The sequence below is a fragment of the Arvicanthis niloticus genome, chromosome 19 (genome assembly GCF_011762505.2).
Source record: "Arvicanthis niloticus isolate mArvNil1 chromosome 19, mArvNil1.pat.X, whole genome shotgun sequence".
In the NCBI taxonomy this organism is placed as follows: Eukaryota; Metazoa; Chordata; class Mammalia; order Rodentia; family Muridae; genus Arvicanthis; species Arvicanthis niloticus.
This window is the reverse complement of record NC_047676.1, coordinates 34,434,536-34,461,298: the sequence shown is the minus strand read 5'-3', so window position 1 is coordinate 34,461,298 and position 26,763 is coordinate 34,434,536. Positions and strand designations below refer to the sequence as shown.

The window sequence follows — 26,763 nt, the reverse complement described above, 5'->3', positions numbered from 1 at the left end:
ACACATTCCACAAGGCTCAAAGTACTTCTGAAAACCCTAGAACCAAGAGGGTTTCATGTACTTCAAGGAAGAGGACATGGTCCACATGGGCACTTATATGTCTGTGTTATTAGAAAGCCATCAGCAGTTAGAGGACAAATTCCCTCTGAGAGTGGATAGGAGTTTCAAAACATATGCAAACTTTTCATGTGTCTCATGGATCCCAGAACTTTACATTTCTTGTCTGAGTTCTACAGGCTGAGGTTTGATTAATACTACAATCATGGTGCAAATATTTTCTATCTACAGAATCCTGAGTTGGAAAGAATAATGATTGGATTGTTTGAGACACTGTTCAAACCTAGGAAAACTAAGTTCAAAAGGTACAAATCCAAGACCCTTGCCTAGAGGCAGGCTTCCTGTTAAGAGGCAGACAGTATAGAACCAGAGCCCTGACATTTGGTTAAAGTCTTAGAAGGGCAGAAGGATCCCCTGCCTAGTGCTGTGGTGTCAGCTGTGTCAGTGACTCACCTGTAGGAATTCTTCTCTGCAATCAGCTCCTTGCAATTCTCCATGCCATCACACATACAATTGGTCATTTTCTGCATGTTCATCATTGTCTTCTCATGTTGTCAATGAAGCATCTTGAATTCATCATTCAGCCTGTCATAGGGTGTGGACCAAGGAGAAAATAGCCCTATGAGCTAAGGATTCAAGAAGTACATGGATTCAGGCTGTATCCTGGACTACCCCAGCCTGGTATATGCCATACCCTTGCTACTTGAACTGGGTCCTCTTGCTCCCTATTAAACTTATAATGCTGGGCAAGGAACAGCAGAGCCCTGGGAACAGATGCAGGTAGCTGACATTCAAGTGATCTCAGAGTGGACCTGACAGAACAGACTATTTCTTTAAGAACTTTCCATGAGTCTGTGCCACAAGCTTCTGTAACAGACCTCAATGATGTATTTTTTTAAGTTGATACTTTATTTACATTTAACGTGCTATCCTTTTTCCTGGATTCCCCCTCTGAATACCTCCAATACCATCCCCCCAGCCTCTGCTTCTATGTGTGTATCCTCTCCACCCACCCACCCATTTCTACTTCCTATCCTGGTATTCCCCTACACGGGGGCATTGAACTTTCACAGGACCAAGGGCCTCTGCTCCCACTGATGTTCCACAAGTCAATCCTCTGCTGCATATGCAGGTGGAACCATGGCTCCCTCCATGTGTCCACATAGGTTTGTGGTTTAGTCCCTGGGAGCTGAGGCTCTTAATTGGTTCATGTTGTTGCTCCTCCAAAGGGGCTACAAACCCCTTCAGATCCTGGAGTCCTTTCCCTAACACCTCCATTGGTGACCCCATTCTCAGTGCAATGGTTGGCTGTGAGTATCCTCTTCTGTATTTGTCAGGCTCTGGCAGATCCTCTCAGGAGACATCTATATCAGACTCCTGTCAGAAAGTGTTCTTGGCATCAACAATAGTGTCTGGGTTTGGGATAAATTCCCAGGTGAGGCAGTTCCTGGATGGCCTTTTCTTCAGTCTCTGCTCCACAAAATTTTCTGTCTCTCCTTCATGGGTATTTTGTTCCCCCTTCCAAGAAGGGGGAAATTATCCACATTTTGGTCTTCCTTTTCCTTGAGCTTCATCTTGTATGCATATTTTATCTTGGGTGTTCTGAGCTTTGGGATTAACATCCATTGATCAGTGTGTGAATACCATGTGTGTTCCTTTGTGACTGGGTCACCTCACTCAGCGTGATATTTTCTAGTTCCATTCATTTGCCTAAGAATTTCATGAAGTCATTGTTTTTAATAGCTGAGTAGTACTTCATTGTGTAAATGTACCATATTTTCATTATCCATTCCTCTCTTGAAGGGCATCTCAGTTCTTTAAAGATTCTGGCTTTTATAAATAAGGCTGCTATGAACAGTTGAGCATATGTCCTTCTTCTATGTTGGAGCATATTTTGGCATATGCCCAGGAGTGGTAAAGCTCGATTCTCATGTATTACTATGTCCAATTTTCTGAAAAACTGCCATACTGATTTCCAGGGTTGTTGTAGCTGCTTACAAACTCACCAAAATGGAGGAGTATTACTTTTTCTCTACATCCTCAGATGGGGAGAGAGAGGGCAGCTTTGTCAAGACTCTGATTTTAGTGGGATTGGTTCCAGGTTCTCTTTATATAGTTTAATGTTGCCTACTGGTTTGCTGTATTTTGCTTTTAGTATGTTTAAGTATTGGCCCTGATTGCTGATTTTTCCAAGACTTTTATCATGAAGGGGTGTTGGATTTGTCATATGCTTTCTCCCCATCTAATGAAATAACCACGTGTTTTTGTTCTTTGAGTTTGTTTATAGAGGATTATATTGATAGATTTCCATATATTGAACCATCCCTGCATCCCTGGGATGAAGTGTACTTGATGATGATGAATCAAGTGGTTTTGATGTGTTTTTGGATTTGGCTTGCAAGAACTTTATTGCACATATTTGCATCGATATTCATAAGTGAAATTGGTCTGAAGTTTCCTTCTTGGTTGAGTCTTTGTGTGGTTTAGGTCCATCACATCTATATTTTCCAGTGTTGTTGAATATAGGACTTTGTAGTAGAATTTGATCATTTTTTGGAATTCCTAGCATTCTACTGACTGACCTGGGTGCTCTTTTCATATTTTTTACAATGCAATCCATTCAAAGTTGCTGGATAATGACTGTGGGTCACATTTCTCTCCTTCTGTTCAAATCAAACTCTTCTGTGGCAGGTTTTGTGAGAAGACTATGATGGATCAACTTGAAGTTAGTTAGAGGCTTTGTTAGGAGCCCTTCATGAATGATTGCTGTTGCGTGGTCCAGCTTTGCTATGCAGAGATTGTAACTTCCATTTAGAATACAGATCTCAGGCTCAAAAAGTATTGAACATAGAAATAATGTGTAAGCCAGGGCAGGAGAGCCCTGCTGAATCTAAGAACCTTTTAGACAGCATGAAAACCCAATAACTCTTCCTGGAGCTGAAAGATTGCTGAAACAAGCCAGTGTTCTCTTTTGCCTTCCTGCATAATGAAGGGATGTGTGTGTGTGCATTTTTGTGTGTGTTTGTGTCTTTGTGTGTGTGTTTGTGTGTGTGCATGCATGCACATGTTTTTCTGCCTGTGTGTGCATGTTGTTTGTGCTTGTATTTGTGATGTGGTTTTATGTATGTGTATATTTGTGTGTGCACATATGGCCATGTGTGTAGGTCTTTGTTCAATATTGTCTGTGTGTATGAGCACACAAACATTCATATATATGTGCTTATCCAGGTATGAGTGAGCATCAGTGTACTCATGTTGAGCATATGTGAAGGGGCAGTTGCCTGTATGAGCTTGTGTGGGTGGTGGTTGCTTGTATGTGTGAATGTATGTGTATGTGTGTCTGGCTGGCAGGCTGGTTGTCTGTCTATCTGTGTTTATATATGTGCTCTCATAAAAATATTTGTGTTTTTCTGCACATGTATATGTCACTTGCTCATGGAAGGAACATCTTTAACAAAGATTGTACCCAACTTAGATGAGAAAGTACTATGGCTGCTCAGGTTCTTACCACTCTGTATTCATTGAACATTGCATGAAGCCTCCCATCTTTTTGCATGTCCACCCTGGAACAAAGGGAGAAAAATCTGTAATTGTAAATATAAATGTTCTCAGGAGTTTATAGAGGCAAAAAACTATTCATCCACAATAAAATCATTTGGTGGAAACCAAAGGAATGGGGTACACAAAGGTTAGGAGGAAGCTGCTGTGGAAAATGAAGGTGCCAGGGAGGCAGAAAGGCTGGATGGGTAGTTGTGTCCCTTCTCTCTCTTGGATGAATAGTAACAGCTCACTGGAAGGTCAGGGATTCACTGTTTCTCCCCTACAGCCTGTTTTCTTCTCATCCTCAATGCCAGCTAGCATTTTCTTTCCACCTTTGCCTAACTGGCTCAGTTATCCTTGGTTGTGGAACTTGGCCTAGATTTTGTTCTTTGAGAGATTCGAAGAAGCAGTGTGCTTGCAGCTGCTACCAACACAAGCAGAATTCCCAGAGCCATGCTGAGGTGTAAGAACAGGTTTGTCTCAGTGCAGTGCAACACTCTTAGGCTCCTGATACACTAAAGCTCTGTTTCTGTAGCACTCAGTCACTCCTTTTATTCCAAACACTGTATTAAAATTGGCTTCATGGAAATTTGGGAGAGATGAGGACCCTTCAGGTATGGTTGTTGGCATTAAATGATAGAGCCCAGGCAGAAGTCATGTACAATTTTCAGAAAGTTGAACTGCAGTCTCCAGGTGACCCAGTGATTTCAGAATGAGAAGTGGATATCCGCAGACAAATTAGGGGACATTTCAGTTTTATCAGCACTCCTCAGAGCAGCCCCAAATTGAGACTATCTAAATGTTCATCAGGCAAAGAATGAAAATGTACAATGTGGTCCAGCCCTTCCATGGAATATATTGTGGTATGAAATTATACATCATTTGGCCATGAGATCATCAGCCTTCTGTTAGCCAATCAAATTCCTGATACAATCACCTTACAGGAATTAAAATTTTTGTATGAAGGTTTTTCTAGTTTCCTTACCTCATTGTTTTGTGCGTGAAGTGCGGCATTCCATGGTTAAGAGAGCTCCTTTTTGAGAAATCGGTTTATCTTGAAGCAACAGGGAAGCAGTGGGTGAGAGCAAGGGGCTGGGTCTTGCTGGGGATACAAGCCTTTAGTATACAGTCTGAAGAAATTTCTCAGTGGGCTTTGGTACAATAACAAGGCCCCCCACGTGTCCACTTGTCTGTGCACTTTGCCAGAGGTTTCTCTATCTCCTCTGCACACTCTGTTCTTTCTCCATGCAACAAAATTTAACTTTCTTTTCTACAGTAGTACAGGTCATTACCACTTGCATTAACATTAATTGGAAAACTAAACACCTGACAGTAATGCAGTATGCTTGTTTGTTGCGGTAAATCTCCTGCCCATAGGGAGTCCATAGAATAAAGACACAAGTCAATAGATATCAAATGAATGCTGCATGCCTAGATTGGGCAGATTTACCATTAAACTACACTATTCCCCGGCTATGAGAGCTCTTAACAACTTGCGGTTTCCTTGGTCAAGGTCTCCTTCGTCTTCTCTCTCTCCACCATCTGCCAACCTCCTCTGCTTCCAGCTGAATTGGGGCGAAGATTTCCCATCTTGGGGCCCAAAAGGAAAACAGGAAAATTGGCTTAGTCAAAGGAGAGCTAGCTGGCATCATTTGCCTTGAAGTCTCTATGTATTGAGAAAGTTCATAGCTTAGCTGACACCATAACTGTTATAGTCAGAAAGGCTGGACAGGCAAGCTAGCTGTTCTGGAAGCAAGTCCTTAAAAGAAGCAGCTTCGATGCAGTTGCAGTAGAATCAAGCACGAAGCTGGAATAGGAGGTCCCAGAGACTCAGCATCCCCGAGTATAAATCATGCTAGGGCTGAGTTTCTCTTCTTTCATCCTGTAACATATAAAACTTAAAAGCAACAGGTAGTTTTATAAAAACATTCACGTGGAACATGTAGGGCACACAGCTTTGTCAATGAAGATCAATAAAGAAAGTCTACTGCCCTCTTCAGGTTAGTTTGATTACTTAATCAAACTATATAAAACTTATATACATGCCCTCATAAAGGATGGCATGTATTAAGTCATGAGAAATTATTACCCAATTAAATGTTCTTGGCTTTGTATTGACATTTTAGTCCCAGCCAGTTAAGTCCATATAAGAGACATAACACCATATATACATCACCCATTTGGTTGATTGAGTTAGTTTCCCTTTTCTTCTGTGTCGACTAGTGCTTCAGGGGGTCTCCCTTTGTCATTTCTGATCTTTATCATTTTGGAAGGAACCCGCAGCTTTTCTTTTCCTGTGGAAACATAAACATAACCTCTCCCCCAGTGTAACACCTTTCCCACTTTCCATTCTGAAGTCATAATATCCTTAATATAAACAGGTTGATTTAATTCAGAAGTTTTTTCCACCATCCAATGTCTCTCAGCAGCTGTGGTGTTTTGTTCATTAGCATTTAAAAAAATTAGAGTTAATAAAGCACTATGTAATCTATCTTTGGGGGTTCTTATTGATCCCTTTTGCCTATTAAGCATCTCCTTTAGAGTTCGATTGGATCTCTCCACAACTGCTTGTCCCATAGGATTATGTGATATGCCTGTAACCTGTTTTATATTATAATATGTAAAAAAACTTTTCCATCTTATTAGAGGTATATGCTGGACCATTGTCTGTTTTAATTTGTATGGGTATTCCCATAATGGCCATGACTTCTAACAAATGTGTAATTACAGAATCAGCCTTTTCTGATGCTAAGGCAGTTGCCCATTGAAATCCTGAATATGTGTCTATAGTATGGTGCACATATTTCAGTTTACCAAACTCTGTAAAATGAAAGACATCCATTTGCCAAATGTCATTTCTTTGGGTACCCTTAGGGTTAGTTCCTGTAGGCAAAGGAGTTTGGTTATATAATGAGCAAGTAGGGCATTGCCTCACAATTTCCTTGGCTTGTTGCCAAGTAATAGAGAACCCTGTCTTTAAACCTTTGCTATTAACATGATGTTTTTTATGAAATTCTGAAGCCTCTAGCATGCTTCCTATCAATAGCTGGTCGATATCATTATTACTTTGTGCTAGAGGGCCTGGCAGACCTGTATGGGATCTTATGTGTGTTATATATATTGGGTTACTTCTATTTCTAATAATTTGTTGTTGTTGAAAAAATAATGAGGTCAATTCAGAATTATCTTGAATAAGTTCAGCAGTCTCTATGTGTAAAACAACCCTTTCGGCATAATGAGAGTCAGTTACTATGTTAAGGGATTCTTGAAAATCTGACAATACCAAGGAGACCTTGACCAAGGAAACCGCAAGTTGTAAAGAGCTCTCATAGCCGGGGAATAGTGTAGTTTAATGGTAAATCTGCCCAATCCAGGCATGCAGCATTCATTTGATATTTATTGACTTGTGTCTTTATTCTATGGACTCCCTATGGGCAGATTTACCGCAACAAATTGACGTATTATTTAGAACTCATCTAACTTGAGATGAAAGTGTATTGAAAGCTGAATAGGTCTGAGGACCTGCAAAGATCAAAAGGTTACAAAGTACAAAAACTTCCTCAACCGCCAAGGTCAGGAGCAGCATTCAGCTTACAGCTGGGCTTGCTCACTGCCCTGTGAAAACTGAAAGAAGGGTCTTCCGAAAATTCAACAGTGAAACAAAAGTTATTGTAGCCAGACCAGTAGGTCATTTAAATTAAAAAATTAAATTAAAAAAAGTGAATAGACACAGATAAATAGATGTAAAAGGTTTTAAGGTTGGGAGGAGTAAATTGCAGGCTGCTCTGAGTCAAGAGAGACAAACAGATAAATAGAAAGGTTATAGTAACGAATTGTAACCAGGGACTGCTGATCCTAGAACACAACTGCCTGCGAGGTAGTTTTCAGGTAGAAACAGTGAATTGAGGGCTCCAGACCAGATAATTTTTTAATATATAAAAAAAAGAAACATATTTTGATACTTAAAGATGACAAAAACAATGGATATCTTTTGGGCTTTATATGATGATCTTTCAAATGCTTTGACAGAAATCAACTTAGGGAACACTTTATTATTTATCAGTATTGCTATATTTATTTTTTTGATATACTATGTCTTCTCAAAAGACAAAGCTGTAGATAAAAAATTCTTTGCCTTGGAAAAGAGATTACAAGAAACAATAGAACTTTTGGTACAGGACAGAGATGAGATTTGTAAACAGATAGAAAATAACGAATGGAAGCAGGGCTTAGAACAGAAGTTACAGGAGCTAGAAAAGATGATTGAACAGAGCATAGAACAGCTCACAGATCAGATGGAGAAACAGATAGAAAATAATGAGGAATGGAAGCAGGGCTTAGAACAGAAGTTACAGGAACAAAAAGATGAAAATGAAAGTGGGAGACAGGAGATTAAAAGGATAATTGAACAGAAGATAGAGCAGTTAATAGATCAGATGGAGAAACAGATAGAAAATAATGAATTGAAGACACAAGAAATTATAGATCAGAATAAGAGACAGAAAGATGAAAATGAAACTGGGAGACAGGAGCTAGAAAAGATGATCAAACAGAGTGTACAACAGCTCACAGATCAGATGGAGAAACAGATAGAAAATAATGAGGAATGGAAACAATTACAATATAAAGAAACATATGAAGCATGTATACAAACCTTAAGGGAGGAATTTAAATTTTCAGCTGAGGAAAATACTGAGGTTAAGACAGAAGTAAATAGAGAAAGTCAACCAAGAGTTATTAGAAAACACACCTTGGTCTATCCGGTTACTGTACAACAAAGACCTACAAACGTTGTTTACCCACAGGGTTATGAGGAATTTGAATGGCAACCTGTGGATGTGTTAGATCTGAGAAAATTTAAGGAGAGTGTCACTAATTTTGGTATGCACTCACCATTTGTTAAACAAATTCTGACTTCTTGGGCTATTAAAAATAGAATAATCCCCCAAGACTGGAAAGATATGGCAAGAGCTTTATTAGAACCTGCCGCAAATTTACAATGGGTTGCATGGTGGAGGTGGAGAGAGAGAAGACGAAGGAGACCTTGACCAAGGAAACCGCAAGTTGTTAAGAGCTCTCATAGCCGGGGAATAGTGTAGTTTAATGGTAAATCTGCCCAATCTAGGCATGCAGCATTCATTTGATATTTATTGACTTGTGTCTTTTATTCTATGGACTCCCTATGGGCAGGAGATTTACTGCAACATTTGTATGTGTTTATAAATGTAGTTGTGTATGATCACAAGTGTGTATGTATCCGTGCACGTGTGTGTGTGAGCACACACACACACACACACACACACACACACACACACACACACACGCAAGTGCTTATAACTCTCCACCAAATCACAATTACCTATTGAACAAGAACAGGAAAGACTGGAAGAATGCCTGCAGTGCCTGCTGAAGCAGAAGGAATTGGTCACTTACTCAAAAGACTTGGCTGTAAAACTGCAGCATCCCTTCACTGTCCTGCAAATGAACTTTAGAGCTCAAGCTGCAAGAAGGGGGTAAAACCAAGTGGGTCCCCTGTATCTTTGAACTTTTTGAGTTTCTTACCATTTGCATGGTTCTCAGCTGTCCATACATTGTGGATAATCCATCATGGTATACTGTGATGTTATCATGATGATACCCAGACAGAGTAAACACCAACAGCATCGTATTATCTCTTCAAATCTGTGTTGAAGTGGCTCCCATATTATTCCCAAGTGTTGCTGAAGACAATGTACTATCGAGGTTAGGACAGTTCTTCTCTCATTGTATTAGTCATTTGCTCTTCCCAAGGCAAACACTAGAGATTCTCCAGTTTCACAGCTTATGTGAAGTGACCTGCCAAGAGCCATGCAGGAAGAATGACAAATGACTTAAAACTTATGGAATGCAGCCCATGGGTTACCACAGCTACATGGGAAGGCCTTGGTGTGGCATGGCCATGAAGACTCTGTGTCCTGAGGATATTATGCTGTTATGAAGTACTGCTCTGATTGCTGTCCTCAAATACCTCTTAATCTATGAGTTATTTGCAAACATTTGGAGTGCTTCCTGTCCCTCACCTGACAGTGTCTCTGGCATTCACAATATTAATGCTTGATTTCTTTCAGACATTGCTGGTGGAGCACATCATAATTCAGTCACCACCCTAAAGAAGATATAGATTGTTGACAATGACCACCACCCTTAGAAAACCTTTGGAAAAATAAAGTTTTTAGTGAAGGTATGTAGCCATGTTTTTTACCACTGGCTCTAACGGGAAAAAAAAAAAAAAAAACTTAGGGAACACTATGAAAGTCACAAAGACATACTTTTATTAGTTAAAGCTCTCACCTAAAAAGCCCCTAAAGAGGCACAGCACCCAATGTCTCCATAGCCTATTACATCTAAAACTGCCTTTATACCCTGTCTTCAATGTAGGCCACATGGTTTAGTTCAGTGCTGCTAAACTGCAGCAAGAGAATACTGCTCAACTTGATTGTTTGTTTGCTTGCTTTTTTGTTTGATTTTGGTTTGGGTGTTGTTTGGTTTGAAGTTTAGGCTTTTATTTTCCATTGGTTTGAGGTTTTGATATTTATTTTTCTTTGTTCTTTTTTTGTTCTGGTCATTACTTTGGTATTTTGCTGTGGCTATATGCACTGGCTGACTGATCTAGATGATTACTCCTGTAAGCCCCTATTAAGTGAAATGGCTGCATTTTTGTGAATTAAAAAATCGGTTTCCAGGTCTTCACTCGGAGAGTTCTTGTCACCAGGTGTGTTGTCACACTCCTGTATCCCCAGAATTCACAGGCAGAGATGGATCTCTATGAGCTCCAGGCACCATGGGCTACATTGTGAATTCCCAGCCAGCCAGTTCTACACAGTACTTTTTAGGGGGCATGGGTGTCATGGTCTACTCTGTGGATACCCACTTAAAGATGAAAAATGTATCCATACTATTATCCTTTAGGTCATATATTTAGATACCCCTAAAATATGGTGCATGCATTCACATGTTCCTGAAATAGTCATGCAGACCAAATTAATAAGAGTCACAACTGTATTGCTCTGAAGCCTCTTAGGAAAGGAGTATCCATTCTGGGTGTATACAAGAAACCAGGATATCCGGGGCTACCTGGCTCTCATTTCCTTGAAATACAGCATCGGGGATAACTGTAAAGTTGAAATAATGACTTCCCAGATAAAGACTTCCCAAATTTCCATGTGGAGAATTGCCAGACATGTTGAGTCCTGGCTTTATTTTTTGGTAATATTAGTGTGGTGACAATTTGGAGCTTTGGGGGTGTTGCTTGGTTTGGGAGGGTTGTTTGTTTTCTTTTATTTATATGTATCTTTCCCTGCTGGAAGTCTGTGCACCACATGCATGCAATTGTCCCAAGGCTAGAAGAAGGCTTGGCCTTCCAACTATAGCCAGAGTAATGGTATTGTTAACTGCCTTCTGGATCCTCTTATGGATAGACAAATGCTCTTAATGGAAGGGCTTTCTTTCTAGTCCCTACATTTGATCTTTGTCCTTCCAGACTTGTGTGGTTTTTAATTCAAAGAGATTACCACAAACCAAAGATAGAAGTTACTGGAGATCTTTAGGTACAGGTTCCTGGTGAAAGTATGCCAGTTTTCTTAGGTTACCAGGCACCCATGTGGGTTCAAGATTATGCCCTAGAATCACAGATTGTCAGGTTGAGAAGAGATCTGTCACCTCTCATCTAGGATAACCATGCAGATTAGGGATTAAATGCCTAATGATGAAATGCCAAATTGAGATGATCCTCTTGGGGGCAAAGTTGGAGGAAGGAATCACCATTTAAAGTCAGCTGACCAGTGTTGGGGTGAAGTGTCAAACTACCCTGCCTGGATGGAGCCTGAAGCAGAGGTCACAAGCCTCTAGTGGAGGGCATATCTGTGCAAATCTAGGAAGGGAGAATGAGCAATGGTTGATGTTGATCTTTAACCACAGTAGATCTCAGAGTGTATTGAGGAGGTATTTGTTTCAGTGGATGCTTCAGTCTTGTAAAGTTCCCCTGGAACATATCGATTCCTGAGACTAACAGTGAGTCAGAAGCTTAATTTGTGAAAGAAACAATCCCCTGCCTCCCCAAACTAAACATTAAGAAAAATACTATCCATGTTTTATACAATTAAAGATATAGGACAAAGATATTGGCCTCTGGGAAACAGAGAAAACCCGGGACAGTGGACAGTATGGCACATGAATTGACTCAGGTGGTTATATTTATTATTGAGAACAATTTCCCACATCTATGATCCTCAGAGATTTAGGTGCTAACAAAAATGTCTTACCCATGTCAGGGTCCTAACCAACTTTCCCCATGCAAAGCACTTCACTTGTCATGAAGCAGAGAGAAATCTCTGACTTTGGATGGAGAGGTTGACAAAGGGTACTCCCTGGGTCATATGAGAGACTCCAGAAAAAGACACTCAAGAAATTGGACAATTTGGGGACAGCTAGTTAGCAGGTAGGTCATGGCAGTTCCCAGTGACATCACCTGGAATGCCTTCTTTGGACAATCTCTTGTATCTAGGAAAGAAGTAGAATCTTCTGTGATGTCACCTGTGTTGTGGTAACAACAACTGCCTGTGGGATATTTCTTCAGTGCCTTTTGGGTTCACAAACAGGCATGTTTTCCAGGCTGCTTAGGCTATTTAGGAGAGAGAATGGTGATCAAGGAGAGACCACTTCCAGTAAGAAAGAAGCTGGCCTCCTGTCTTGTAAAAAAGGAAGACTGAAATCATTTCTGGAGAAGGCACAGTGAGTACTGGATAGAGTTGGGAAACTTCCTGGAAGAAATAGGCTTGAGCTGGGCCTCCCAGGAGTATGCCTTACAAGCTGAGCCTTGGAATTTCTCAATGGCAGAACAAGAGTCAAGAATTTCTGATTATTAGTTTGACAGAGAACTGGGTACTGACAAGCCTGCAGCTAGTTTTCTGGGAGCTATTTAATTTCATTTTGAGTGGCAAAAAATACCAGGAGGAGGCACTATGAGATTAACAATGTGTCTGTTCATGGTAGGAGTTGACACCCTTCATCCTCTAGATTACTGCAGGTTAAAGGAGTCTCTGAGGACAAGAACAGAGAAGGATGCTACCCTGGTCATGTGTGGGGTCTCAGACGCTTTGGGTTTCAACACACATGATTAGACCTTGATGGTGCTAAGCAATATGAACTCCAGGATTTACCTGCATCACACCTGATATGAGCTGACAATGATCCCTAAGTCTTCATGTCTGAGGCAGCCTGTGGATTTCAGTGCAAGGGGCCCTGTAATAGGGAGTGTGGCATATGTATGACAATGGTGGTTGGGAAGAGGGCTATGGCTGAGCACAACAGCTCTCAGATAGCTTTTCTGCTCCTTCTGGGATTCACCCTGTCTCTCGCTTTTCGTCTTCCTCACCCTACTTTTGGGGTCTCAGAATGGTCTCTTCTGCCCCTGGGCCATCAACTCTGCAAATTCATTTGTGTTTATCTATCTCCAGGCTCTGCTAGGCAAACATCATCCCAGAATTCCAGCATCAGGAACTGGAAAGAGATGACGAGATTGGAAGAACTAAAATTGAAGATCAAGAAGATGAGCTTTGAGGAGGAAGAAATTAGTCAAATGCTGAACCTGTACAATTATGATGATTTGAACTACAGGTAGTAATTATGCTCAGTCCCCTGTTGACTGTATTGTGCCCTCTCGATTAACCCAAGATTTCCTCTCATCAAAGGAGTGTGTCATCTCTAATCATGCATGTTAGAAACCCTGACAGGTGTTGAGTAGTAGGATACTTGACCTTCAGGTGCTTGGAGTCTGATTAGTTCTATAAACAGCTGGAAAAACCTGGTCAGACTTTCTGCCTCTCAGTGTGTGAATGAAATGCCTACAGGTCATCACTGCTTTCCTCTGAGTTTGGTCCTTATACTCTGAGACTATGGCACCTACCTGGATATAGTTGGCATTCTAATTGTGTTTGTGGGTGGGTTGGTGTATATATGTGTGAATGTAGTTTTTGTGTGTGTGTGTGTGTGTGTGTGTGTGTGTGTGTGTCATCCAAAATCTGAGGCTCTGGGGCCTTTGATGGGGTTTGAGGATTTGTCTGATGCACAGTTTGCAGTTCAGGATATTGTTGAGTCTATAAAGGCCTAAAGTGATCCACATAGTACTATACTCCTTCTGTTTCACTGGTGTCACATAAGAATCTCCTGGGGGAGGATGTGTTATTAAGCCTCTCCCTGGAAATACTATTCTAGTCCTCTGAGAATTCATGTAATGATAGGAACCAAGGATTGAGATGCCTTCCTTCAAAATAAAAGTCATCAGAGATATCTGGTGGGCCCAAGATTGTGGCAGAGACTAGGAGAAAGTTCTCAAAGTACTAGTGTATTTTTTCAGGCTCACATGGGATGCTCTCGAAGGTCTGCTGCCTCTGTTTGGTCCCCTGGCTCTGCTGTCCTGTGCCCAGGATTATAAGTTTAATCAGCACCAATAGGACCCAGTTCTAAAGAGCAAGGATGTGGCATATATTATTGGATGGGTTGTCCAGGATACAACCATTTTGCACATGACCCTTAGAGAAATATTTGCTCCTTGGCCACGCCCTAACACAGGATGAACATCGAATTCAATATCATTAAAAGTAACCATGAAAAGACCATTATGAATATCCAGAAAATGACCGAGTCAATAAGTGATGCCATGGAGAGATACAACAAGCTCATAGAAGAAAACCATTCCTACAGGTGAGTGACTGACACAGCTGAGACCCCAGCACTGGGCAGGAATGCTTCTGTCCTTCTAGGACTTTGATGAAAAGTAAGGGCTCTGGTTCTATACTATCTGTCTCTTAACAGGAACCCGGCCTTGAGGCAAGGGTCATGCATTTGTACCTCTTGGACTCAGGTGTCCTAAGTCTGAAGAGTGTATATGTGTATAAGATTGTAAGACCTTTCAATCTTTAATCTTCCAAATTCAGGATCCTCTACATAGAAAACATTTCCACCTTCATAAGAATATCAAGCAACACTGAACCTCTAGGGCTCTGACAAGACATTTAAAGATCTGGGATCCATGACAAAAATGGAAAAAGTGTATTCCTGTTGGGTCTTCTCTCCTCTTTCAGAGGGGAATTGCCCTCTATCTGCTGATGGTTTTCTAGTACCAGGGACATATAAGCACCCATGAGGAACATTTCCTCTTCCTTGATGGACATAAACCCTCTTGCTGTCAGGCCTTACAGAAGTACTTTCAGTCTTGTGGAATGTGGCTGGTCTCTGGATGTGACCTGCCTCTAATTGGTGCTGATATGTATACTGGGGACTCTAGTCTGAGGCTGTCTAGAGACCAGGGCACTTGCAGGGATCATGGTACTGGGAGGAGTGACAGGCAAATGGCAGCTGGCTGGGAATCACCATTTTGTTTGTTTGTGGTTCAGCACCAGGCACTGCCAACTCCTTAGAGAATGTTCTCAACTGAAAGACAACGTCAGGATATTGCTGCAGGGAGCAAACAGAAATCTGGTGGTAGAGCAGCGTGAACCACAAGTGTCCTATGGAGAAGAGAAGAGCTTCTGTGAGGAGGCCAACAAGAACATCTATGTCCCAAGTGCCTCACATCAGCAGGTAGGATGAGGCATCAGAGGCAGATTGCCCTCATGTCTAATCAGAAACATGGACAAACCAGTGTCACTGTCCACCAACTTATCTAGGCCCTCACCTATGTCTGATCCAAGTGATCATTTTTATTCCTCTAGGAAGAAGAGCAGTGATGTCGGTCTCACTTGAATCATCTGCTTTGCCTAATGTAAATTACCTTTTCTTCAAGAATGACAGATTCCTCATTGTTTTCTTCCCACTTAGATTTTTGGTGGTGTGTCTGTGTGTGTGTGTGTGTGTGTGTGTGTGTGTGTGTGTGTGGTGTTTTTGTGGTTTGTAGTGAGAATGCTTGTGTGTCTATGTGTATATTTGGACCAGCTGTGGATGGGTGTGTTTATACTCATGTTCTGTGTTTGTGTAATACAAGGTGATTTTGCAAGTGTTTTTTGTATGGGTGTTTGTATATACAACAAAATATTCCGGACACAGTCACATTATGGGGAGAAATTTGTACATTTCTATCCTAGTTATGGGGATTTCTTATTATTCTGGGCTCCTAGCTTTGGACACCAAGTCAGTCAGGCTATGGTAAAGGGAGCTCCTATTGGAAGAAGCTGTTTACTTGGAGACAAGTCTGAAACAGTGAACAAGAACAAGAAGGTAGTCTACCACCAACATGGGATCCTTAGCTAGTAAACAAGCCTACTCTGCACAGTCTTGGGAACTTGCTAAGCCAGATTAGATAATAGGCCAAGAAGCCTGATTCCAAGTTCAGTTTAAGAGTGGAAAGCATATCAGTGACTGACCTGTCCATATGCTATGCTACTATGTACCTATCCCATTCAAGATTTGATTTTTTATACCTGGAAAATATACTGGGCAATTTTTATATTAGCAATAACTGAAAAACTAAACTGGTTACTGCAATATACCATGCTCTTATTGTGTGAACACAAATATTTTGTATGTTTGACAGTATATCCTACAGTAGCCATAGACATACAGGATATGTTCTGTTTCTTTACGACCATCACCTAATAGTTCAGTGCCTAGCCTTGGGAATATTTTCCTTTAACACACTCTTGCTGATCATAGGACCAGGGCAGTGCCCCTGGGTTTCATGTGAGATGATTTCTCTGGGTATTTCCAGATAAAAGGATTGACAAGTGGAACCCAGAAAGGTTCCTGCACTGAAGAAATAATCCCAGCCTTCACTTAAATTCTTGGCAGGCTCTCCATAAGGCATCTACATGGTTTTCTAGGTTGCTCTCATCTCTCTTGAACTCAGATTCAGACATTGCTACAATGTTCTTATTACTCAATATAATATACCTGGAGAAATATAATATAATATAATGTTGGAGAAATATGATGGGTTTCTTTTAAATCCAGTACAGTGTGTAGTTCACAGTTCAGTTTCTAGCAGTTTTTAAAAGCTGAGAAAGCAATCCAAGTCCAGGTGCTCTATGACATTTGGGGATCAGGGAATGGCCTCAGCTGATGTGTCATGCTGGATTGTCCAGCTGAATAGAGCTGGTGTGGGAGGGATAGCTGAATTAACAAATCCTTACCAGGCCTTTGGCCCTTCCTTCCATAGGTCTAAAATGCTCCAGCAGAAACTCAAACATGGCACAAACCAGGACAAGATCTCCCACCGAGAGAACTTCTGTGTGAGGTGCAGTAAGTGTGTACAGCAAATGTACCACTATGGCATCTCATACCTAATCACCATGGCAATCGATGGCTGCAGTCTCTTCTTCATGTTGCTTTCCGTGGTGTGAATAGGCCTAAATTTCATCTAGCCACTAGCCCAGCAAGAGTGCACATTTGGAGGAATTCAGAGAAGAGCCGAGGCACATCAAGAGCTGCTGGGCATCCAGGAAGAGTCTGAGAGTGTGCATTTTTTTCTTGTCCTGATGGGTCCTCAAGAATTAACTTCATGAATATCAGTCCACAAACTTGCAGACTTGAGCCAAAAACTGTAACATGTCTTATGCTCAGTCTTGGGAGGACATATCCTTCAAACACGTACTCCAAAACAAGGAGACATGCTTACATTTCTCTTGAAAAGATGATTTCCATCAGTCACTGCTTTTCTACTATGTTGCCAAGGCCAGCCACAGGCTGTAAGTCTGTGCTGCAAAATGAGCAGCCAAGGAATGCTGCTTACCACAGTTCTGGAGTTTGGATTTTGGTTTGAGTTTTTCTAAATTTGGTTATTTGGTTTTCCTTGTTTTCATTTGAAGTTTTGTTATTGATTTGTTGATGTTTTGTTCTTGTAATTGAGTTAATATTTTGATAAGGCTATACACTGTACATAGCAGTTTTTAAAAGCTGAGAAATTGCTTCCTTTCAGTTTCTTTTCAGTAAATTGAATATATTCTTATGAATGAAAGAGTGATCTCTAACTCTTCACTCATAAGAACCTTCTTTATTCAGGTGTGGTGTCACCATTTGAAATTCCACAGCTATCAGACAAAGATGGATCTCTAAATTCTAATGGAGCTTGGGCTTCTTAATTCCTACTCCAGCCCATCTGGGTCAGTCAACAGGTTCTAGCAAGAGAGAGAATAGTGATGGAGGGGCAAGAGACGTGAAGAATAGAGACAAGACAGAGAGTCTGATCAAGTCCCGTTTATTGAAAGGGAAATCCTGGGTATTTATACAGTTTACCATGTGCCTGGCAGACATGGACAAGCAGGGGAACACAGCTGAAGATGCTTTACCACTTGCATTTGCAGCTGTGGGCACTAAACAACAACACAAGGTATGTGAGAAAAACAAGATCTTTATCAGAGTGTGCCCAGCTGTTGTAAGCTGTTTGCAAAAAGAGTCTCTAGTCAAGGTATTTCCTTGAGATTGCCACAAAGAAGATAGTCACTTTCTGCTAGGAGTAAGCTCCCAATAACTTCCTAGCCAGACTGAGCTCAAAGGTGTTGGGAGCCCACGTCTAGCAGAAAGTAGCTATCCTCTTTGCAGCCTTGTGGGATCATACATTTGTAGGTTGAACCTTAAGGGTCCACCCTGACTAGAGACTTGTTTTCTTGCATGATATTTTTGCAAACAGCCCACACCTGCTAAGCACACTATTGAGAATCATGTTGTTTTCCTCAGACATATCCTGGACTTGTTGTTTAGTGTCCCCAGCTGCTAGGCACTAGTGGTTAGGTGTCTCCAGCTGCACTCCCCTGCTTGTGCTTATATACTCATAATTGTTTTTCAATAAAAGAGACTTGATCAGACAACTATCTTGTCTTCATTCTTTGCATCTCTTGCCCCTGCATCCCCACTCTCTCCCTTGCAGACCCCATTGATTGACCCTCATGCCAGGTCACATGGCATCCAATGTGGGGCAGCAAGAACAAGAGACTCCTTGAGGGACATTACTGAGAGAGGTGTTGTCGACTGCAAATTCAAAAGTATAACAAAGGTGGTCTCTGCTGGAACCTGCTGCATTGAGCCTGGTAAGTCATAGTATGAAAATGGGGCAAAAATTTGTCACCATGAACTACATGTGGAACAGATGAGAAACACTTTAAAGACCCAAGGAGTAAAGGTGAAAATTCAGCATTGGATGTCATTTTTCAATTGCATTAAAGACTTATGTCCCTGGTTTCCTCAAGAAGGATCCATTGATGAGAAAAGATGGCATAGAGGTGAAGATGCACTTAAAGAATTTTACAGGCATTTGGGCCTGAAAAGGTCCCAGTTGCTGCCTTTCATAGTGGAACTTGATAAATGAAAGGATCTCAACAAAGTGTCTGTCAATAGTGGCAATCATTGAAGAGGGTGAAAAAAAAATTTAAAAGACAGTGAAAAGAAAGAAAAAAGAAAGGAAAGAAAGAAAAGGTTGATTCTTCTAAGGAAGAAATAGATTTAATTTCTCTAGATAGTGATGATGATCAGGGAGCGACCTCTCAAAGGTCATCCAGTAGACCCCAAAATTTGGATCAGATTTAGAGACAGAGAATCCAATGAGGAAGGAAGCCAAACCAAATAGAGTCCCTTGGCCCAAAGAGAGAAATGACTCAGCTATTAAAAAGAAAAAGATAAAATGCATGTACTCCAAATAAGACCAAAGGGTGATGACTATTTGTCTGAGTCACACTCGGGTAAGCTGAACTCAGGTACTGAGTTACCTTCAGTGGTGTTCTTATTCTTTGCAACTCCTTTGGCTAGCCATGTCTTTTGTGCTTCCACATGAACTTTATAATTGTTTCCTACTTCTGTGAAGAATAAAAATGGGCACCTTATTCATATTGCATTTTGTTTATAGATTACTTTCCATAGAATGATCATTTTCACAATATTAATCATACCAATCTCTGGTTGTGGGAGATCTTTCTATGTTCTAGTGTCTTCTTCAATTTCTTCAGTGTTTTAGTGTTCATTTCAGATGTCTTTTATGTCCTTGGTTAGGTTTACTCCAAAATATTCTCTCTTTTAGGCTGTTGTGAATGGAATGTGTCCTTGATTTTTTTTTCTCAGTATATTTATCATTGTTAAATATGCTGGCTAGTTTACGGTCAACTTCATATAAGCTAGAATCAGTTGGGAAGAGAGACCCACAATTGAGAAAATGCCTCCATAAATGTGTCCTATAGGGGTGGGAGCAGACACCCAGTGGGTCTACACACTTGTGGAAACCATATCCTGAGATATCCCAGATAGGCCACTGACCTCAGAGAGGCAGGTAAGGTCAGTTGTGCCCTGTCCTACACCCCAGAGCCACAGCTGGGAGCAGGAAACTTTCAGGACCCCCCCCCCCAGGCACCCAAACCCCGCCCCTCCAGAATACCACTCCCCTTCCATTCTTCTCTGTATCCCGGTGGCTAGAGCAGATACCCAGTGGGTCTGTACCCTTGTGGAAACTGTATCGTGAGACATCCCAGAGAGTCCACTGACCTCAGTGAGGCAAATCACTGTGGCTGGAGCAGACACCCAGCCAGTCTGCTCCCTTGTGGAAAAGCATATCCCGAGACATCCCAGAGAGGCCACTGACCTCAGAGTGGAAAACAACCAGCTGGCCTGCTCCTGTGTGGAAACTGTATCCTGAGACATCCTAGAGAGGCCACCGATCTCAGAGCAGGGCACACCATACACAGAGACATCTTAGAGGAGCCACGGAACTCAGAGCAGCAGACACCATATCCTGAGACATTCTAGAGGAACCACTGCAAACACCTAGCTGGTCTGCTCTCATGAAGACACCTTATCCTGAGACATCCTAGAAGAGACACTGCACTCAGAGCAGCTGGATCTCAGGATCACAGGATCACAGAGACATCTGGACCCTGAGGAGTTCTGACACAAGCAAGATAACTGGAAAGACAGTCTCCAGTCAGAACCATTGAGTGCAGGTATCACTAGAGTTAATCAAATGGTGAAAGGCAAGCACAAGAACGTAAACAACAGAAGCCAAAGTTACTTGGTATCACCAGAACCCAGTTATCCCACCATAGCAAGCCGTGAACACCACATCACACCAGAAAAGACAGAACTCCAAATAGTTTAGATGAGAAAAGAAATACTTCCCACCACATAATAATCAAAACGTCAAATGTACAAGACAAAGAAAAAAATACTAAAAGCAGTAAGGGAAAAAGGTAAAGTAATATATACAGGCAGTCCTGTAAGAATTACACCAGACTTCTTACCAGAGACCATAAAAGCCAGAAGATCCTGGACTGATATCATACAGACCCTAAGAGAACACAAATGCCAGCCCAGACTACTATACCCAGCAAAACTTTCAATTACCATAGATGGAGAAACCAAAATATTCCATGACAAATCCAAATTTACACAATATCTTACCACAAATCCAGCCCTTCAAAGGATAATTGGTGGAAAACTCCAACACAAGGAGGGAAACTACAACCTACAAAATGCAAGAAAGTAACCTTCCAATAACCCTAAAAGAAGGTTGCTATACAAACATATCTCCACTGCCAATAACAAACATAACAGGAAACAACATTCATTTCCCCTTAATATCTCTTAATAACAATGGACTCAGTTCTCCAATAAAAAGACACAATCAGACTGGATACATAAACAGGACCCAATATTTTTCTGTATACAGGAAACACACCTTTGTGAAAAAGACAGACACTACCTCAGAGTAAATGGTTGAAAAACAAATTTGGTTGGGACCAAGCAAATGGTCCCAAGAAACAAGCTGGAGTAGCGATTCTAATATCAAATAAAATCAGTTTTCAACCAGAAGTAATAAAAAAAGATAAAGAAGGACACTTCATATTCATCAAAGGAAAGATGTACCAAGAGGAACTCGCAATTCTCAACATCTATGCCCCAAATGCAAGGGCACCCACATACATAAAAGAAACTTTACTAAAGCTTAAAGCATACATTGAACCTCACACAATAATAGTGGGAGATTTCAACACCCCACTCTCAGCTATGGACAGATCATGGAAACAGAAACTAAACCGAGACACAATGAAACTAACAGAAGTTATGAACCAATTGGACTTAACTGACATCTATAGAACATTTCATCCTAAAACAAAAGAATATACCTTTTTCTCAGCACCTCATGGTACCTTCTGCAAAATAGACCATATAATTGGTCACAAAACAGGCCTCAACAGATACAAAAAGATTGAAATAATCCCTTGTACACTGTCAGACCACCATGGACTAAGACTTGTCTTTGACATGGACAAAAACAATGGAAAACCCACATACACTTGGAAACTGAATAATGGTCTACTCAATGATAACTTGGTCAAGGAAGAAATAAAGAAAGAAATTAAAGACTTTTTAGAATTAAATGAAAATGAGGACACATCATATCAAAACTTGTGGGACTCCATGAAAGCAGTATTAAGAGGAAACCTCATAGCTCTAAGTGCGCACAAAAAGAAAATGGAAAGAGCATACATTAACAATTTGACAGCACACCTGAAAGCGTTAGAACAAAAAGAAGCTAATATACCCAAGAGGAATAGACGGCAGGAAATAATCAAATTCAGGGCTGAAACCAACCAAGTTGAAACCAAAAGAACTATACAAAATATCAACAAAACCAGGAGCTGGTTCTTTGAGAAAATCAACAAGATAGACAAACCCTTAGCCAGACTAACCAAAGGGTGCAGAGACAGTACTCAAATTAATAAAATCAGAACTGAAAAGGGAGACATAACAACAGAAATAGAAATTTTAAAAAATCATCAGATCCTACTACAAAGGCTCAACAAAACTGCAAAATCTGGATGAAATGGACAATTTTTTAGACAGGTACCAGACAGAAAAATTAAATCAGGAGCAGATAAACCATCTAAACAGTCCCATAAATACTAAAGAAATAGAAGCAGTGATTAAAAATCTCCCCACCAAAAAAAGTCCGGGGCCAGATGGGTTTAGTGCAGAATTCTATCAGACCTTCCAGGAAGACCTAATAACAATTCTCTTCAAATTATTCCACAGAGTAGAAACAGAAGGAACAATACCCAATTCGTTCTATGAAGATACAATTATGCTCATACCTAAGCCTCACCTAGATCCAACAAAGAAAAGAAATACAGACCAATCTCCCTTATGAATATGGATGCAAAAATACTCAATAAAATTCTCGGAAACCGAATCCAAGAACACATCAAAGCAATCATCCATCATGATCAAGTAGGCTTTACCCCAGGAATGCAGGGATGGTTCAATATTCAGAAATCCATCAATGTAATCCACTACATAAATAAACTCAAAGAAAAGAACCACATGATCATTTCACCAGATGCTGAGAAAGCATTTGACAAAATTCAACATCCCTTCATGTTAAAACCCTTGGAAAGAGCAGGAATTCAAGGGGCATTCCTAAACATAGTAAAAGCAATATACAGCAAGCCAGGTGCCAACATCAAACTAAAAGGAGAAAAACTTGAAGCAATCCCACTAAGTTCAGGGACCAGACAAGGCTGCCCACTCTCACCCTACCTATTCAATATACTACTGGAATTCCTAGCCAAAGCAATTAGACAACAAAAGGAAGTCAAAGGGGATACAAATAGGAAAGGAAGAAGTCAAAATTTCACTATTTGCAGATGATATGATAGTATACTTAAGTGACCCTAAAACTTCCACCAGAGAACTCCTAAACCTGATAAACAACTTCAGTAAGGTGGCTGGATATAAAATCAACTCAAACAAATCAGTAGCTTTCCTATACTCAAAAGACAAACAGGCTGAGAAAGAAATTAGGGAAATGACACCCTTCACAATAGTTACAAACAATACAAAATATCTTGGAATGAATCTAACCAGGCAAGTGAAAGATCTGTATGACAAGAATTTCAAGTATCTGAAGAAAGAAATTGAAGAAGATCTCAGAAGATGGAAAGATCTCCCATGCTCCTGGATTGGCAGGATTAATTTAGTAAAAATGGCCATCTTGACAAAAGCAATCTACAGATTCAATGCAATCCCCATCAAAATTCCAAATCAATTCTTCATAGAGATAGAAAGAGCAATTTGCAAATTTATTTGGAATAACAAAAAACCCAGGATAGCGAGAACTATTCTCAACAATAAAAGAACTTCTGGGGGAATCACCATCCCTGACCTCAAACTGTACTACAGGGCAATAGTAATAAAAACTGCATGGTATTGGTACAGAGACAGGCAGGAAGATCAATGAAATAGAATTGAAGATCCAGAAATGAGCCCACACACCTATGGTCACTTGATCTTTGACAAAGGAGCTAAAACCATTCAGTGGAAAAAGGACAGCATTTTCAGCAAATGGTGCTGGTTCAATTGGAGGTCAACATGTAGAAGGATGCAAATCAATCCATTCATATCTCCTTGTACAAAGCTCAAATCCAAGTGGATAAAAGACCTTCACTTAAAACCAGATACACTGAAACTAATAGAAGAGAAGGTGGGGAAGACTATCGAACACCTAGGCACAGGGGAAAAGTTCCTGAACAGAACACCAATGGCTTATGCTCTAAGATCAAGAATTGACAAATGGGACCTCATCAAACTGCAAAGATTCTGTAAAGCAAAGGACAATGTCAATAAGACAAAATGTCAACCAACAGATTGGGAAAAGATCTTAACCAATCCTACATCTGTCACAGGGCTAATATCCAAGATATACAAAGAACTCAAGAAATTAAACTCCAGACAACCAAATAACCCTATTAAAAATGGGGTACAGAGCTAAACAAAGAATTCTCAGCAGAGGAAACTCGAATGACTGAGAAGCACCTTAAGAAATGCTCAACATCCTTAGTCATCAGGGAAATGCAAATCAAAACAACACTGAGATACCACCTCACACCAGTCAGAATGGCTAAGATCAAAAACTCAGGTGATAGCAGATGCTGGCGAGGATGTGGAGAAGGAGAAACACTCCTCCATTGTTGGTGGGATTGCAAGATCCCACTCTGGAACAATCAGTATGGAAATCAGTCTGGCAGTTCCTCAGAAAACTGGACATAGCATTACCTGAGGATCCAGCTATACCACTCCTGGGCATATACCCAGAAGATGCTCCAACATATAATAAAGACATATGCTCCACTATGTTCATAGCAGCCTTATTTATAATAGCCAGAAGCTGGAAAGAACCAAGATGTCCTTCAACAGAGGAATGGATAAAAAAAATGGGGTACATCTACACAATGGAGTATTACTCAGCTATTAAAAATAATGAATTTGAGAAATTCTTAGGTAAATGGATGCATCTAGAAATTATCATCCTGAGTGAGGTAACCCAATCACAAAAGAACACACATGGTATTTACTCACTGTTAAGCGGATGTTAGCCCAGAAGCTTGGACCAGTGAAGACTCAACCCACAGACCACATGAAGCTCATGAAGAAGGAAGACCAACAGGGGATGCCTCAATTCTACTTAGAAGGAGTAACAAAACTACTCAAGGGAGCAAATATGTAAACAAAACTTGGGACAGAAACTGAAGGAGGGGCCATCAGGAGACCATTCCACCTGGGTATCCAGCCCATGTACAGTCACCTAAGCTAGACACTGACGTAGATGGCTGGAAGTGCATGCTGTCAAGGACATGATGTAGCTGTCTCCTTAGAGGTCTGCCAAAGACTAACACATTCAGAGGACAATGCTCACAGTTAACCACTGATATGATCAGGAGTTTCCCAATGGAGAACTTAGAGAGAAGACTGTAGGAGCAGAAAGGGTTTGTGACCCCAGGAGGAAAGCAACAATACCTAACAACCAGAGGCCCCCCCCTAGGGTCTAAATCACCAGCCTGGGAGCACATAGGGAGGGACCCATGACTCCAGAGGTATATGTAGGGAAGGATTGCCTTGTCAGGCATAGGTGGGAGAGAAGTTTCTTGGTCCCATAAAAAAAATGAACACAGTGTGTGTGTGGGGGGGAGTGAGGATGGGGAGGAGGTAGTGGGGGGTAGGTGGGGCACTGCCTCATAGAAGCATGAGGAGGGGGGATAGGAGGTTTCTGGGTGGTGGGAGGAAGTGGGGTAAGGGGATAAAATCTGAAATATTACAGCCAATTTTTAAAAAGGGGGAAAAAAGTAAAAGTTGTTAGAACCAACATCTTTAAAAAAATGTCAGACCTCTAGGAAAATTTTTTTTCTTTTTTTCTTGATACTAAAACTTGTTCTGAGAATTGTATATTGCAGAATACACAGCCTTGGTGTATCTACTCAAGCATACTGAGCAGACCTGCCCAAACCTCCGATGTCCTGGAATTCCATCTGGATGTAGTGAAGACACAGTGTCAGAGGCTTATCAATTTACTCTTCCCACCACCCCTCTTCTAATATCTCAACACCCATAATCAGCTTGAAGAATTTAAAGAAGAGTCAGTGCCCCTATCTTCTGGGCTTGGGGACTAAGGTGGTTAATATTGGTCTGTCTTTCTAGGGAAAAGTAGTGGTTTTGTTGGAACATTGAGGATTCGCTAGGACTTATTGCATAGCCATAACCTATTGGTAGAAATGTGTATAATTAATATCAAGATTGAGTTATAATTTCTTAAATGGTACAAACTTTACTTTGATTTCAACTTTAGGGTTTTCATTGGTACAAGCTTCTTATCAATATATATGCGAGATGAATATTGATACTCTCATGGGCATTGTGCCTGTATAACACAATTAGAAATACAAGGCTTAGACCCAGTGTAACGAACGCCCCCAAAATCCTTTTTCGCCCGCGAATAAAGACAGGAGGCGGTAGTCGGGTTTACTGCCACGAGGAACTTTTTACTGCTCCACACGATAAAGCGGAAAGACCCAAGAAACCGGAAGAGGATCCCTTAAATACACCCTAGCGTGACGTATTCACTTCTGAATGGCTGTTCGCTCACCACCCAATATTACGCCTCGGGATAGGCCAGTGGCTTGGCGCTCTTTCTGCCTGGCAGCTGCGCAGAATGATTCTTTACTGTTGGGGAACCATGCGGCCAGCGCCATCTTGGAAAATGCACGTGTGCAGCCACTGAAACAGCGGCTCACTACAACCCAGTCCTTCTTTAACTTTTTTAACTGATTTGGGATGGTTAGCCTATGAGTTAAGGGACTATAGCAAATTCATGGCTTTGAGTTT

The 26,763-nt window shown here is 40.9% G+C and overlaps 2 pseudogenes; one reads left to right on the top strand and one right to left on the bottom strand.

Moving 5' to 3' along the window:
- The window catches only part of LOC117723848 (serine/threonine-protein phosphatase 2A 56 kDa regulatory subunit gamma isoform-like), a 691,904-nt pseudogene that overhangs the window by 648,955 nt on the left and 16,186 nt on the right, over positions 1–26,763 (bottom strand).
- LOC117723679 (uncharacterized) lies at positions 12,236–18,931 on the top strand (annotated as a pseudogene).